Raw genomic sequence first — 14,628 nt, 5'->3', positions numbered from 1 at the left:
CTTCTGTGTCCCAGGCAGGGCAGTTTGTGTAACCACCTTGGATGTAGTCATAAACTGCTTTGTGGAGATGGATTCGCCAGTGTCGTTCTGAACTAAGATGGGCATCAGATTCAGTACCCTCTGGAACAATAGGGGAAACCCAAGGTCTTACCCTATCTGTTCATGGCCCATTGCCTTAACAGAATAAATTGGTTGGAATTGGCAATGGGAAAAGTGCTGTTCCCTCCTCTGTGCGTCCCTGAGGCTGGAAATTTGCTTGAGGCCAGGATGAATGAGGATCTCAGGCATCGGAGAGGGATTAGAAGAAGCCATCATGGGGGTGGGGTGGGGTGGGGAAGGGACCACTGCGGCCCCATCTGTTAAGTGAAGCTTTGGACCCCAGGAGGGAACAAGGTAGACTTTGGGATCCTCGCTTGGGCCTACACAGATCTGGTATAAATAGTAACTAAAGTAAGTGCTAGTAAAATAAAGTGTTTGGAAACACAAGCCACTTACACTTACAATCTCAAGATAAAACTTTTAAGTGAAATGTATGAGAAAGCTGAAGTTTCTTTTATTAGGAAGTGAGATAAAAACACATAGAAAACAAACTGACTAGCCTGCTCAGGAACGTTCATAAGAAGATCTCATCCTTCGAATGCGTTCTCATTAAAATTATATCCAACCTCACAAAGCTGATGTGAGCCTGCTGCCAGATTTACAAATCTGGGTTTCTAATTGCACAGAATTTAAACTCGTCTTGTGCAAGGCTTGCTCTTTTTGCAGTGCAAGATTCAGCGGCAAGATGACAGGATAAGCAAAAGTGGAGGAAAATTTGCTTCTTCAGTATCGAAAAGTACTTTCTAGTCTGTTTGACCCTGGCAGGAAAATGCACTTCTCTTCGGAGTTCTAAAATAGAAGTCATGACAATAAAGATCAAGTCCTGGGGAATATCCCGGGTCTTGTCTGGAGAAGGCACCTTATGTTAGCATATGACCGATATTTGTTGCAAGTTCTGAAGCCCAGCCGAAAGTCCCTGTTGTGGAGGCAGAGGAATAGATTACTGATTGTTGCTCAAAGTATCAAAAATGGGAGGATTTCATGGCTGAGACTGTTAGTTGGGAGGTGGCTGACCGTCGTATGGTTGGTATGATAAATTCGGATTTATTTTTGCAATTTCCGAAGGCTTCTAAACACAGGTGGTCAAACAGAATGTCCCACAAGGACAGTTCCTCCCAAATACTCCGTACCAAAAACCAGAGGTACGTCCATGAAATCATCCCCGGGGCGCCCCCGTGGTTCAGTCAGTTGGGTGTCTGACTCTTGGTTTCGGCTCAGGTTATGATCTCGGGGTATTGAGATGGAGCCCCGAGTCCCGCTTTTGCTCAGTGGGGAGTCTGCTTGAGATTCTCCTCCCTCTGCCCCTCACCCCCACTCCTGCGAGCTCTCTCTCAAATAAATGAATAAATAAACAAATAAATAATTAAAATAAAATAAAATCTTCCCATAAGTATGTAGACCCCATGGTAAGCTACCAGGAGGCAGAGAAGGGGTTACATTTGTGTGCCTATTAATAACATATTTATAACTACAGTTGGCTTCAGTATAAACTTTTTCTTTGCAAAAGCTCAGCATTCAATCGTGTTATATTTCCTTTATTAATTTTAAGCAACCTGGGAACACATTTCTCAATCAAAATTTCTTTTTTTTTTAAGATTTTATTTATTAGAGGGAGAAGCAAGCTTCTCGCAGGGAGCCCGATGTGGGGCTCAATCCCAGGACTCTGGGATCACACCCTGAGCCAAAGGCAGGTGCTCAACCACTGAGCCACACAGGCGTCCCTCAATTGAAATTTCTTGATCACCTGTTGCCTGAGAGCACTGGCCACAGAGAGGTGTGGGGAACATGGGTTGGTTAGGGGCTGTGAAGGCTCTGGATATGTCTAGAGTCTGGAAAGACAGCTGCAACTTTAATGGGGGGAAAGCCAGAAAAGTCCAGTGTGGAGCTCACCTATTCACTTGTCTGACTCCCACAATTTAGTGACCTGCCTGAATTATTCTTTTTTCAACCAGTCGTACTGACAACATGTAAACAAACTCTAGCCCTTTCTACTCCAAATAGCTAATAGCATTCACTCTGAAAGCAGCGTCCTTGGGATAAATATCTGCAGGTGGAAATTAATGCAAGACAAGTGGCATGCCCAAGAATGCTGGGAATGCTGATAGGGCAGAGACTGGTCTGTGGTCAGATTTGATCCAGGTTGTGAAGGTTCAGGACTCCAGCAGAGGAAGGGCATTCTGGGTCACAGAGAGACAAGTACAGGAAGAGAGACTAGAAAGTGCAGAGTGTATCAGAGTATGGCAAGCTGCCTTTTAGCCTGTGTTATTGCCTTATATTCTGTGCAAGATGCTGTGCAGGGCTCTGTGGGGAAGCCTCAGGTTATACCTTAAGGAAGTTGAAATTTAGAAAGGGAATAAGGCGGGGGTGGGGTGGGGTGGGGAAGGCACATGCCATGGGATCTAGAAGGGGAGTGAAGCCTGGAGCCATGGGATCTAGAGAGGGAGTGACTTCATATGCTAACAAAAGTGGCTCATTCAGTAATGCCAGCTGCTCAGACCAGGCCGGTGTGATGGGTGTTATGGTGAGGTAGGGCGCCCCCCCCAACACTGTATGCTGGCCGAGGCAGTGGCCCCTATGGAGTGTCTACGTCAAGTGCTATTTGGGGGCCACGGCAGCAACCGCCCATGCAACACACTGGGCAAGCTTGCTATCCCATCACACAGCCCATTATCTCCTACAGACTGGTGGGAGAACTTTTTTAGTCTCAGCATCAGGAGTACTTGTGGGAGCCTTTGGCTGGATGGCCTGGCTCCAGCACAGGGAGGGCCCCCACTGCCCGCCTGCTGGGCTCCCACGGCCTTAGCTACCCGCTGTGTTCTTACTCTTGTTTCTCTTTAGCTCCATCTTTAGTATTTATTTTGCATCTACTTTTGAGTTTTTAAAAGCCTTTTTATATTGCATATATCCTTGTAGATGAGTTCAAATCTTTTTTTTTTTCTTTTTGGAGCAAGGTACAGTATAAATAAAATAGTCCATCATATAAAAAGCATATAATCAAAGAATGATCTAAACTGTACCATGGGAAGAGAGTGCTGCCCGAAGGATGAGGCATTGGGGCTGTACCATGTCCCCATGCCATACCTGGTGTTGGGTCAGGGGGCTGACCTGACAGGTGGCAGGGGGCAGGAGGACAGGGGAGTCAGGCACTGTTGGTGCTTGGAGCCGTGGAAGTGTTACCCAGGAGCTGGGTCCTGTAGCACAAGGGCTACCCAACCCTCTCAGGTTTTGGAGGGACCAACCTAGACACTTAACTTCAATATCCCAAGTGTGAAGTTAAGAGGTAGGGAGGAGAGGATCTTGCAATAGGAAAGGGAGAATGTGGTTTTTGGCTGATTGAGGGACAGTGACTGCATCAGGGATGGGGCAGGCCTGGGGCATGTGTTGCCCCGCTCACCACGGCTCTTTCAAGGAGGGTCCCTTAATCCTCCCATTTTCCAGAATAGCAGAGTGAGGCTTGGGAGTGTTAAGGCCAGAGTTAGGTAAGGACTTGCAGAACCAAGTCCTGGAATCTGTGCAAGAGGCTCTGGTGTCCGGAATCCTCTTGGTTGGATGGAGCAGAGGGCCCACTTATAGAGGTGACAAGGAGGGAGCAGGGTGATGCAGAGGTGGAGTCAGGAGTGCTGGGCAGTGCTGGGCAGAGAAAATAGAGTGCAAGTCTCATGGCTCATTTAAAATTTTCCATTAAGAAAGAAAAGGAGGGGCTCCTGGGTGGTTCAGTCAGTTGAGCGTCTGCCTTCCACTCAGCTCATGATCCCGGGGTCCTGGGATTGAGTTCTGCTTTTCCCTCTGCCCCTGCCTCCTGCTTGTGCTCTCTCTCTCTCTCTCTCAAATAAAGAAATAAAATCTTTAAAAAAAAGAAAGAAAAAAAAACCCAGTTAAATTAATTTTAATAATCTGTTTCATGTAACGCAACATGTCCAAAATATTATCGTTTCAAGTGTAATGCATATAAAGATTGGTGGGATATTTAATATTATTATTTTTTATATTAGATCTTCCAAATCCAGTGTGGGGTTTGCACTTACAGCACATCTCTGTCTGGACTGACCGTGTTTCAAGGGCTCAGTGGCCGCGTGTGTGTAGTGGCTACTGTATTATTAGTGCAGGTTTAGAATCTTTGGATACGAATCTTTGGATTCATATTTGATATAATCAGTAACCATGAAATCCATTATAAAACTCGATCACAGGAGTAGAATTTTGTGACTTTGTGTCTCCTTTGGATCTCACCCAGAATATCACTGTGGAACCAGATATGATAGCAGTAAAACATTGAGTGCTAGCATGACATATTCAGTACTAAATTTGCAGTTTTCAAATTGGAGGGAAAATGTATATATAATTTCCTGTTGACTCACTTCATGCTTTTAAAGAGCAAAATAAAATCTCTGCTTTCAGGCTGAGGCTTTGCATGCCTGGTAACGAACGAGTAGTGCTGCTTTTATTGGAATCATGCTCTGACAACTTCATGAGTAAAAAAATTCTTACTTGAATATTCCCTTATTTAAAGATAATTCCAGCATGATGACAAATTTCTTGTTTTGCCGGTGGACAGTTTCTTGAGAATAATGCACTTTATCATTTTGAAGGATAGCATTCTTGAGGTGCTGGAAAGAACATCAGTGAGATGGATTGTTGCAGGATTAACTTTCAAGAGCACGTATTCACACAATTTGGTAATGGCAGGTTCCTCTAACACAGGCCTCTCCCTCTTAAGTAACGCACCAGCTCATGGCAAAGTCTTATGAAGTCAGTCGTGTGGTTCATATGCTACTTGTTATTATCAATGTGCTGTGTGTGATGAGTCTTTGAATAACTTAGCTCTTTACCTTATGCGTGCTTTAGAGTTCAGATTTAATTTAATTTTTATGCAAAGTAAAAGACCCCCACTGTAGATCTTCCTCATTCGCATTTCCCTGAATAAGAAACTTTGTTTTCAGTTCTAGTGCCTGGTCTGCAGCAGCAAACTCCTAGTCTGTGCTTCCTTGTAAATGGTTTGCTTTCATTATCACTAGTGCATGATAAGGGAATTTCACTGTCCCTATTCTGCTGTATTTTTCCCAGTGGGCAATGCTTACTGTAAAGAAACAGAAGACAAAACAAAACTGCGTTAAGTGGAATGGATGCATGTGGCTTTTCTCAAATCTAATCACTGTGTCAAATTTAACACCTCATTTGTTCAGTTATTGGCAACCGAACACAGGGGAAAGAGAATATTGGGATTTATATTTAAAAACCCCCAAGCCTCAAAACTGACAAACGGGGCTGTGTGTTCTCGTCTGTACTAGTAGCACATCTCTGGTTGCTGGGATGCTCCGTTGTAAAGGCCATCGGGGGACAAACAAAAAAGCAAGAATACTTATCTCGCGCTCCGGTCGGCTCCGCTGCTTTCAGATGTGGGCAACAAATCCCATTTTGCAGTCGAATCCCGTTCCGTTCAACACGGAGCGTGGGCCACCAGGTGAGATCCTCCCGGAGGTAAACTGAAATTCCCTTCTGGGGCTACTGCCGTCCACTGGATGCCGTAGGCCGCGTTCAACCTACCGGTTTCCCAGGGGAGTACAAATTTAATTTAAGGTCTAAATTATATTTGCGAAGTCTGAAGCACATTAAGGCTTCTTAAATAATTCACTTGGGGTTACGTTCAGTGAACATGTGTAAATATGAGAATGTGCGAGGCAAGTGGTCTCAACAGAGAGTGGATACGAGACCACATTGATGTAAGCCACATGTGCTTAAGATCTTGGAGGAAAATCCGTGTCATCGCTGGCAAGCAGAGCTTTAGGCTGGCCGGGTGGCTCCCAAGGCAGGGTTGATGTCCAGTCGCTCCTGCGCTGGGTCCTTGCCACTTCATCCGGGAAGACCTTGGTGACAAAGTGTCGAATGTGGGATTGTCAGCCGGTGGGTGCTGCTGTCGGCAGGAAGAAGGTGAGAGAAGGGCCCCACCCCCAGTGGGTTCCCCACAGGCTTCTCAGGTTGGGTGTCTGTGGTGTGAAATGGCCAACATGTGCTCTTGGAAGCGGCTGTATTTAGTTAGACTTGGATTAATAACGACAACTATGGAGTTTTTCCCTTCAGGCTGAACAACTTTCATATGCTATAGGGCTGTGGGGGTGGGTTCAGCGACATGACAAGTGGCACCCCGTAGAGCCACCTCGTCAAGGATTCTGAGCATCGCCTAGTGCCTCCCTCCTCCTGTTGACCTCTGGACAGACACGTGTCCCCCTCGGCATCACAGTCCTCCTATCTCTCCTGCAAGAGCCTGGTCTCCGTAAGTGTATGGACGGCATGGATGTTGTAGATAGACGGCAGCGCCAGCGAAATTTCACCTGCCGTGGGCACACACAAGGGCTAAAAGAAACAAGCCGGCGAGTCTAATGAAATCAGGCTGCAGATCTGAAGCGATTTTGGAATATCCTGCTCTGCTTTCTGTCCTGTGTCTGGTTTTCATGGAAATTTGTGTCTGGGAATGAGAGGGAATCGGAGTGGATTTGCTGGAGGCAGGTGCCTGCGTTCCTTGGCTTTGGCCATTAGGAGTCAGGTCCAGGGACCTCCTCAGAGGGGGAGGGACCCAGAGGTCTTAGGAGATTTGATGAGCACCCTGCAGTCTTTATAAGACAGTGGGGGGATTTTCACAGACTTCCTGATTTTTTAAAATTATTCATAAGTCTGCCCTAGACTGGGATTTTTAGGACAGAAAACACGCTCCACTCACTGTCCGTGCTCCGTAAATTACCATTTGAGTTCGTCGCAATGTTATTTCTATAGCCTGTGATGCTGGTGTACATAACTTCAGAGATCATGGGTAAAACGACTCCATTTCTTTCTCTGGCAAGAGCATGGCCAGTTCAGGTCAGGAAGACGTGCGGCAGCATCACGGCTGGTGCTGTTGGAAATACAAGCTGGGTCCTGAGAGGTGGAGAATAAATTCTGGTCCACCCTAGATTAAAGAAGTAGTGGAAATGAGGATCAGGATTCGTTATGTTTGCACTGGCACGGAGAACAAGATTGAACACTAGTTTTTAGTCTTTGCTCCAAGCAAGTGAAATAAGAATTGCATATCATGTATTTGAGAAAGTTAAATGCATGCTTCCCTTCTGGAATAAGCAAGATTCATAACAGACTCAGGCAAGGCAAAGATTGCTCCCTGGATACTTACTTAATATGGAATGAAACGATGTCCTGAGAAATCTTCGGTTGGTAGACACTTAAAAAAAAAATAGGTTGATGTTTTTGAATAAGTACACTCCTCAGCTTCATTTGTCTCAGATCGTTCACTCCTATTTCTGTCCTTTTTTATTTTTTATTTATTTTTTTGTTTCTCTCTGGTTTTGTTTCTTCTGCTCGACACCCACTGGCTTCTAAAGCAAGGGGTGATGTGTGTGTGTGTGAGTCGTTGGTTGAAGAGCCTGTCAGGAAAAAAAAAAAAAAAAAGAGCCTGTCAGGGTAGCATTGCTCTCACGGGAATAACGATGGGGACATCCTAAACAGATGCGAGTAAGTGCAGACAGCATTTACTTTATCACTGAGGCTTCGGTGCTTAACAAGTGGCGAAGAGACAACGTTTTGTGATGCAGTTACCCTTAGGCTTAAATTAGTGTTTTCAACTATTTTTCCTGACCAATCCACTGCAGGTGGAGTCTTTTCAACCATTTTCCCCCAAATCCTCCTTCTCCCATGTACTAATCTAACAGCACAGATACCCTATCTGTTTAGGAATTTCACATTATACATTTATATGTCTATCTACATTCAGGTGTAGTCTGTACTTTATACAAGAAAAGAGTGAAGACTTTTTCTCATCCTCCGAGAACTGATTTTAGCCTCTTTGGGAACACATGGCTTACGTACACAGTGCCCGTGCTTAGCTTTGAAAAAGATTCGGCTTAGGAGAAGAGAGGGCATCTGTCTGGGAGCGTGGCCTGAGAACGGATAGCGATAAAGCAAAAAGCAATTGACGGCTCCCTTTCCCAGAGGGCTCCATTAAACCTGCAAACTCTGGACCCACACGTTCTTTCCACATGCGAAAAGGTGGTAGAATTCTTTTTTTTTTTTTTTTTTTTAAGATTTTATTTATTTATTCACTGGAGACACAGAGAGAGGCAGAGACACAGGCAGAGGGAGAAGCCGGCTCCCTGCGGGGAGCCCGATGCAGGACAGGACCCTAGGACCCAGGGATCACGCCCTGAGCTGGAGGCAATGCTCAACCACTGAGCCACCCAGGTGCCCCGGAGGGAGGATTCTGATCAGACTTGGGTGTACAAGATCGGAGGGGCTGCCGAAACACCCACGCTGCAAAAACAAGTCGACAGGGGCCAGTGGCCCCTAGTGTGGTAGCCACTGGCAGGGCTGCCTTCCCTTCGGAGTCCGGGCAGGAGCAGCCCTCCGGCTTCTGCGGACAGCCTTTTCCCGTCCTCTTGGATGTATAAATGCGGGTCGTGTGGCCGATCTGGTGCAGCTGGATCACATTGACGCTAATGTTTCCCCTCCAGTAAAAATGGAAATATATTAAAAAATAAACAACCAAAAAAGACATGCTGAGTTTAGACCAAAAATCAATCAGAAGAGAAAAACACTTGGGCCAGCGTCAAGAGCAACAAAACCGCGCCAGCACAAATTTTTATGAAAATGATCATTGAATAGTATTTCCATGAAAAGGCAACTGACTCAGAGACGGAGGGTGAGTGTCCCGTGAGGCAGACCAGAGTCGGAAGGGCCCGCCCACGCCCGAGGCTGACAGCTCCGCTCAAGCACAGTTACTAGAAGTGACCCAACCATCCCGAAAATAGGAAAAAAAGTTCACGAGGGAAAAGCCAGATTCTTAGGCAGGGAGAGAAATGTGTGTTGTGAAACCAGCACGGCTTGGGAAGAATCTAGCGCTGCATTTGAGTCTCTCCTCCCCAGGAGCAGCCCCACAAATAACCCTCTTGTTCTCCGCTGAGGGCTGCACAGTCCCCGATGATCTTCTAGAAGGGCCAACTGGGAGACGACGTTCCTGGAGTGAGGAAGGCGCACGGATGAAGTCTCTCCCTTAAATGCTTACCTCCAGCTCGTGGCAGAGGAAGTGTTATGGTATTTTCTGCTGGTACACTTCCTTCTGGAACATCACAAGGCAGCTTGCTTGCATCTGAGGCAGGAGATCCAAGTGGTTATGCACGAGCATCTCCCAGCTGCCCTGCAGAGCCCTGTGGCTCCCTCCACCCGCCCCCGGGGCCATCTGTGCCCGCTCCTTGGAATGTGAAAGGTACGTTTTTTCCAGGATTCTTTTTGTCTTTGTTGCCTGCCTTGGAAGGGGTGCTTAACTCCAAGCAAGCGCTGGCTGGTTAGGAGAGCTCCCTCTCCTTAAACTTTCCCCTCTTCTTCTTCCCACATGGCTTCTTTTTAATGCCTTACAGACAGACATGAGCTTGAGTCAGCGGTGACCTGCAGTCAGAATTTGGATAATTAGCAGCAGGGTGACCAAGTGCTAGGTCATGGTCACATGGAGCAGAGATTTGGACTTTTCTGAATACTTGCCCTTAAAAATCACTAAAAATACCTCTTTATGAGGTGACTCCTCACACAGTGGATGCCATCGTAGTAAGATCACATTGGTATCTGGTGTTTCATTCTTTTTTTTTCTTTTTTCTTTTTTTTTCTTTTTGGTAATCAGGTCGGGTTAGATGACATAGCACAATGTGTGCCTGAACACTTACCTATGATGTTTGCTTATAGTATAGGCTCATCTATACTGTAGATGAGATCTCCTCTTCTACGACAATAGCTGACACTTACTTTGCTGGGCTCTTTCTGGGGAATTCTCTTCAAACTTAATAATTGGGCCTTTTGACCATAAAACAGCCCAGGAACTTAGAAAACGCTGATGATCCTAACGAACCAGAGTCAATGATGACACAAAGTCCATCCACGTCTGTATCCAGACAGAGTAAATATCAAACACTGTTTCCTTTCCTAGGTCATTTCAGGCTTATTTCACTGCTTGGCTCTGTTTTATTTATTTTTATTTATTTTTTAAAGATTTTATTTGTTTATTCATGAGACACACAGAAAGAGAGGCAGAGACACAGGCAGAGGGAGAAGCAGGCTCCCTGCGGGGAGCCCAACGTGGGACTCGATCCCAGGACCCCAGGGTCACAACCTGAGCTGAAGAGGGATGCTCAACCGCTGAGCCACCCAGGCTTCCCACTTGGCTCTATTTTATTCAATATGATTTCTATGTGGCATTTTTCCTCTCCAAATCTTTTAATAGATGTAAGCTCTTACATATAATATTACATGGGTTATGTGTATGTATATTACATTATAACACATATATTGTAATAATCCTGTATTATGATAACCGTGTGACCAGAGCCTTAGAGTTAAGGTTAAACTCTCTCTTTCTAGACCACATTCAAAGAAGTCTGAGGAGGACCCGAGTCATACTGAATTTTACCCTCCTGCTAATTACTCATGTAGAAAAGGACTGTTTGGGCATCCTGGGTGGCTCAGTGGTTTAGCGCTGCCTTCAGCCCGAGGTGTGATTCTGGAGACCCGGGATCGAGTCCCACGTCGGGCTCCCTGCATGGAGCCTGCTTCTCCCTCTGCCTGTGTCTCTGCCTCTCTCTCTCTCTCCCTGTGTCTGTCATGAATAAATAAATAGAATATTTTTTAAAAAAGAAAAGGACTGTTCTGTGCTGATCTCCTTATAAGGGATTTCTATAGGCCGAGGCACCTGCTGTTCCATGTCCAGGAAGGCTCCAGTATGCTAAGAAACCACATCTAAATACCAGCCTTCTCAAGAGGGACCTTGGAAAGTGTTTTTGCCATGGAAAGTTGAAATCTCCTTTAAGAAAATAAGATTTTTTTTTAAAGCAACGATGTCCTCCGGTTTTGTTGTGTGTTGTAATAAATGCAACGTTTCTTTTCAAGGGACTCTTCTACTCATAGGAATATTGTCACGTCGATTTGCAGAGAGAAAGCCGCCCTGCTAACTGGAGCCATATTTTTCGCTGGAAAAGAAGCCAACCACAGCACAGCCCCTGCTTTTTCATTTCTCTTTCTGGCTTGGCCCTGATTCAGGCTGGCATCTCCGACTCCCTGCTGGGTCCAGGGATGCCACCCGGAGAGGGGAGAGAGCTTGGCTGGGAACACTTGTAGGGGAGATGTCCAGGCTCACTAACTTTTGTCGAGGGGAGCACAGAAGGGGACTGTGGGTGGTCATGCCAGTCTCCAGTGACCCCTGCTTTCCAAACCGCTACCCGTGAGTGGTTTCTCTGGGCACTCAGCTGTGGGTCCCCACTTCAGGGGACAGAGTTGGTTATCCTGTCTCCGTCCCCTGCCCACACAGGCTCAAGCCCTTTGTTTTTTTTCTCATATTTTCTTGAAAACTCTCTGAACACATGGAATTTATGTTAACACATAGTTTAATTAGTCTTTAACATTGCTCCCCAAAAATGGTACTCTGGGAGTTTTCGAAGGATCTTGCCAGGTACTGAAAATGGCAAAGCACAGGTGCAATGGCAACACTCACCAACACGTTGTGGTCCAGGAGAATCTTCTTTTGACCTTTGGAGCATTGTTCTTGTGGTTTAGAATATTTCAGGAGGGGATTCAACCGAACCGGTTCTTCTGTTCTTCAGAACACCTAGTTTCTTTGTGTGGTGTCAAGACCTCCGTTTGCCTTTTAAGTAAAGGGACCAGGGCCACTGCACCATTGGATGTGGCATGTGTCAAGCTTAGGAGAAGGAAGAAGTGCGTCCTTGCCCTGTCCCTCTGCCTTCCTGCATCTTCCCTGGCTGTAGGTGAGGTTCACGGAGTGCATGCAGGCCCACTGGGTATGTCCACAAAGATGTTTCTCCTTCTTCCACTTTGGGTTTTCATCCTGAGACTGCTAATTAAACCATCCCATAAATCCTCCATTATAGGTAGTCAAACCTAATTTTAGATTTCCTGCTTGCTCCGGTGTCCCGCCTGATTGCTACTAGGGTGGCAAAAAGGCAGGACCTGGGGAGTAGGCTGTTTAAACTGGGCCACGTGTGAAAGCCTTCTTCTCAAATATGAACCCAAAGCCTCATATTTGGGGTTTGGTTGTAATTCCTGGATGGCTTTTATCTTAAGTTTCAAAAGCTTCTGAAGATAACTCTTTGAAACACCGCAGCTTGGTTCTTTTTGGTGGACAGCTCTGATGTAAGGAACCAAGAAGGGGCTTCGGGCAGAGAGTGGGCATCAGGTGGTTACAGCGAAGGATAGAGGCAATGGAAGCCTGCCATCTTTGCTAAGAACACAAGGCTCTGATCCCTCTCAGTGGTCTGAAACTCAGCCCCTTTCTCCTGTTGCAAGCTTCTTAAGAAACTGCGTGTATGTTCCCAATGTCTATTAGGACCAGTTCTTCCTACCTACCCCTGTGTCCCCAGTGCTCCAGCATCTTCCACCAGTGATGGTGAATGATGCAGTGGGGCTGGAAATGGGAGGGATCGGGGGTGTGTTTGGGATTTCCGCATTGTCTTTCTCACAGTCCCAAATCTAGGTGCTCCCTTCTCGAGCCTCAGAGTTGGAATTAATTAGTGAATTAATTAGTTAATTAAATTAAATTTTATGGGTTTCTTTTTGAAAAAAAAATTTTTTTTTTTTTGAATTTAGAAGGTCAGTGAGTACAACAAAGTTACCAGAATAGTTTGGATTTCAGGCAGCCGAACTTTGTTACCTGCAAAGGAAAGCTGAAACCCAGGGGCTGTTTTTCCACCCTGGAGACTTGGCAGGCAGTGGAGTGCCCCGGGAAAAGGCTGGGGATGTGTGTGTGGGTTTATTGGTTATAGCAGAGGTGGTGTGAGCTGAAATCTAGATGAACAGCATTAAAATGTTTAAAGCTTACAAGAGGTATGTCTGGGCATTTTGGAACTTGAGAGGGTGGTATCTGTAATACTTTGTTCATTGTGGAAATATTAGAACACACACATAAACAAAAATATTTAAATCTTTCCACACTCAGACATTATGGCTACTGACAATGGTGCATTTAATTCTACAATAGTGGCGATTCTTTTATAGATACTCTTTTTCCAAAAGTAGATCATATCACATTTACAAAGTTTATATAACCTGGTGTTTTTTTTTATTAATAACACATTATAAATATCTGTCCATCTCAATAAATATGTTTAATGAAATATCTTCCTTCTGCCACATTATTTTAAGATTGTTTGGGATTCCATTGTGGGGTTCTAGTGTGATGGATTTAACCCGTCCTTTCCATTGAGTATTTAGAGTGTTTTCTGTTGTATTATGATCCCAGAGTTCTCTATCTTGACTGCAGGATATGGGTGCCCAGGACCCATCACAGACCAGTTACATCAGGCTCTCTTGATGGTGAAGCCTAGAAGTCCGTATTCTCACATGCCTGTAGGGTTGGAAATCATGGCTACAAATCATTCTCCACAGTTTTCCAAAGACTAGGGTACATTCTTGGAAGTGGAATTGTGTGATCGAGGTATGTGTCTTAGTCTCTTGCTATATACACTGCCACCTTATCGTTCAGAAGGTTTTTCTTCTTAAACTAATTTACACTTTAAGCTTCAAGGCTTCTGAAAGGCGAAGGATGAAAAGAATTTGCCCGTGGACTTGGGGAAGAGGTTTGTACAGTACCAAACAGGCACATGGGGCTGTTGGGGTTTTGCTTAGTTTTTTGGTATTGTGACATGACCTAAATAAACAAATGAGCGTGCTCCTAAAATCATGAAGACAAATGTATTTGGTGCCAGTTTCTCCCCATGGAGCTTTGGTCAGACACTGGGCAAATGAGACAGCCCTGGCCAGGAGCAAGTGGCAGTGCTACAGGACCAAGTTTTATGTCTCTCTGGGCTCTCACCCATCCATGGAAATCTCCCACACAACACCCATCAAGTATTGAGTTTATTCACTCTGAAGGCCTCTTATGTCCTTTATCAGTTTTCTACTTTAATTGCTGTTTTTTTTTTTCTCAACATAATACATATGCATAAAGTTAAATGGTATTTCGGGGCTTATAATGAAAAGTGCTCGTTCTTTGCCTTCCAGCTTCCCTTAGCTGTTCTTGGCTGTTCTTCTGTCCATATTTATAAGTCCTGGGCTCCTGGCGCTTCTTCTTGAGCTTTCAATCTGGATATTATTGATTTTCTATTAAGGAAGAGGAGAGTTGAGTTTACTCCCCTCCCTCCATTCTCCATTCCTCCATTCTTCCAGAGTAGTTAAGCAAAAATGTCAGTGAGATTAATGTTCACTTCTAACATTATTATAACTATATAAATGTAAGAGGTGAGCTGCATGATGCGCTGTGGTGACATTTTCTTTTCCCAGATTTAATAACTGGGATGTGGGTGTTGCCTTAGTTTTCTAGGTACTTATCAATAAGACTGCCCTCTGCTCCCCTGCAGGACTGGCATCTCCTCTCTGGGTGGGGTGGGGACACTTTGGGTGACCTCTCAGGGCAGAGGAGGACCCTTGGGGGCGCTGGGCTGACAGGCTCCAGCTGAACTGGCTCCTTCCAGGCATGCTGTTGTCTTGGGTCTTCCT

At 45.4% G+C, this 14,628-nt stretch overlaps 2 long non-coding RNA genes across 15 annotated transcripts in view; one reads left to right on the top strand and one right to left on the bottom strand.

Moving 5' to 3' along the window:
• Positions 1-533: 533 nt before the first annotated feature.
• LOC102152343 overlaps positions 534-14,628 on the bottom strand; it is a 63,876-nt gene continuing 49,781 nt past the window's right edge. For 10 of the 14 annotated variants that reach the window (XR_005382394.1, XR_005382383.1, XR_005382380.1 and 7 more), the window contains 2 exons: positions 7,259-7,508; positions 4,519-7,039 (listed from right to left, as the gene is read on the bottom strand). This is a non-coding gene — a long non-coding RNA (uncharacterized LOC102152343). Of the gene's footprint in view, positions 1,016-4,457; positions 7,040-7,258; positions 7,509-14,628 lie in introns of those variants that run through there. The other 4 variants (XR_005382382.1, XR_005382391.1, XR_005382392.1 and 1 more) reach the window with 4 other exon arrangements.
• Positions 8,228-13,247, top strand: LOC119867066. The gene is made up of 2 exons (XR_005382396.1): positions 8,228-9,343; positions 11,011-13,247. It is a non-coding gene; the product is annotated as an uncharacterized LOC119867066 (long non-coding RNA).

Source organism: Canis lupus, chromosome 31 (assembly GCF_011100685.1).
Source record: "Canis lupus familiaris isolate Mischka breed German Shepherd chromosome 31, alternate assembly UU_Cfam_GSD_1.0, whole genome shotgun sequence".
Taxonomy (NCBI): Eukaryota; Metazoa; Chordata; class Mammalia; order Carnivora; family Canidae; genus Canis; species Canis lupus.
Note: the sequence above shows the minus strand (reverse complement) of the source record. Positions and strands in the feature narration are given on the sequence as shown.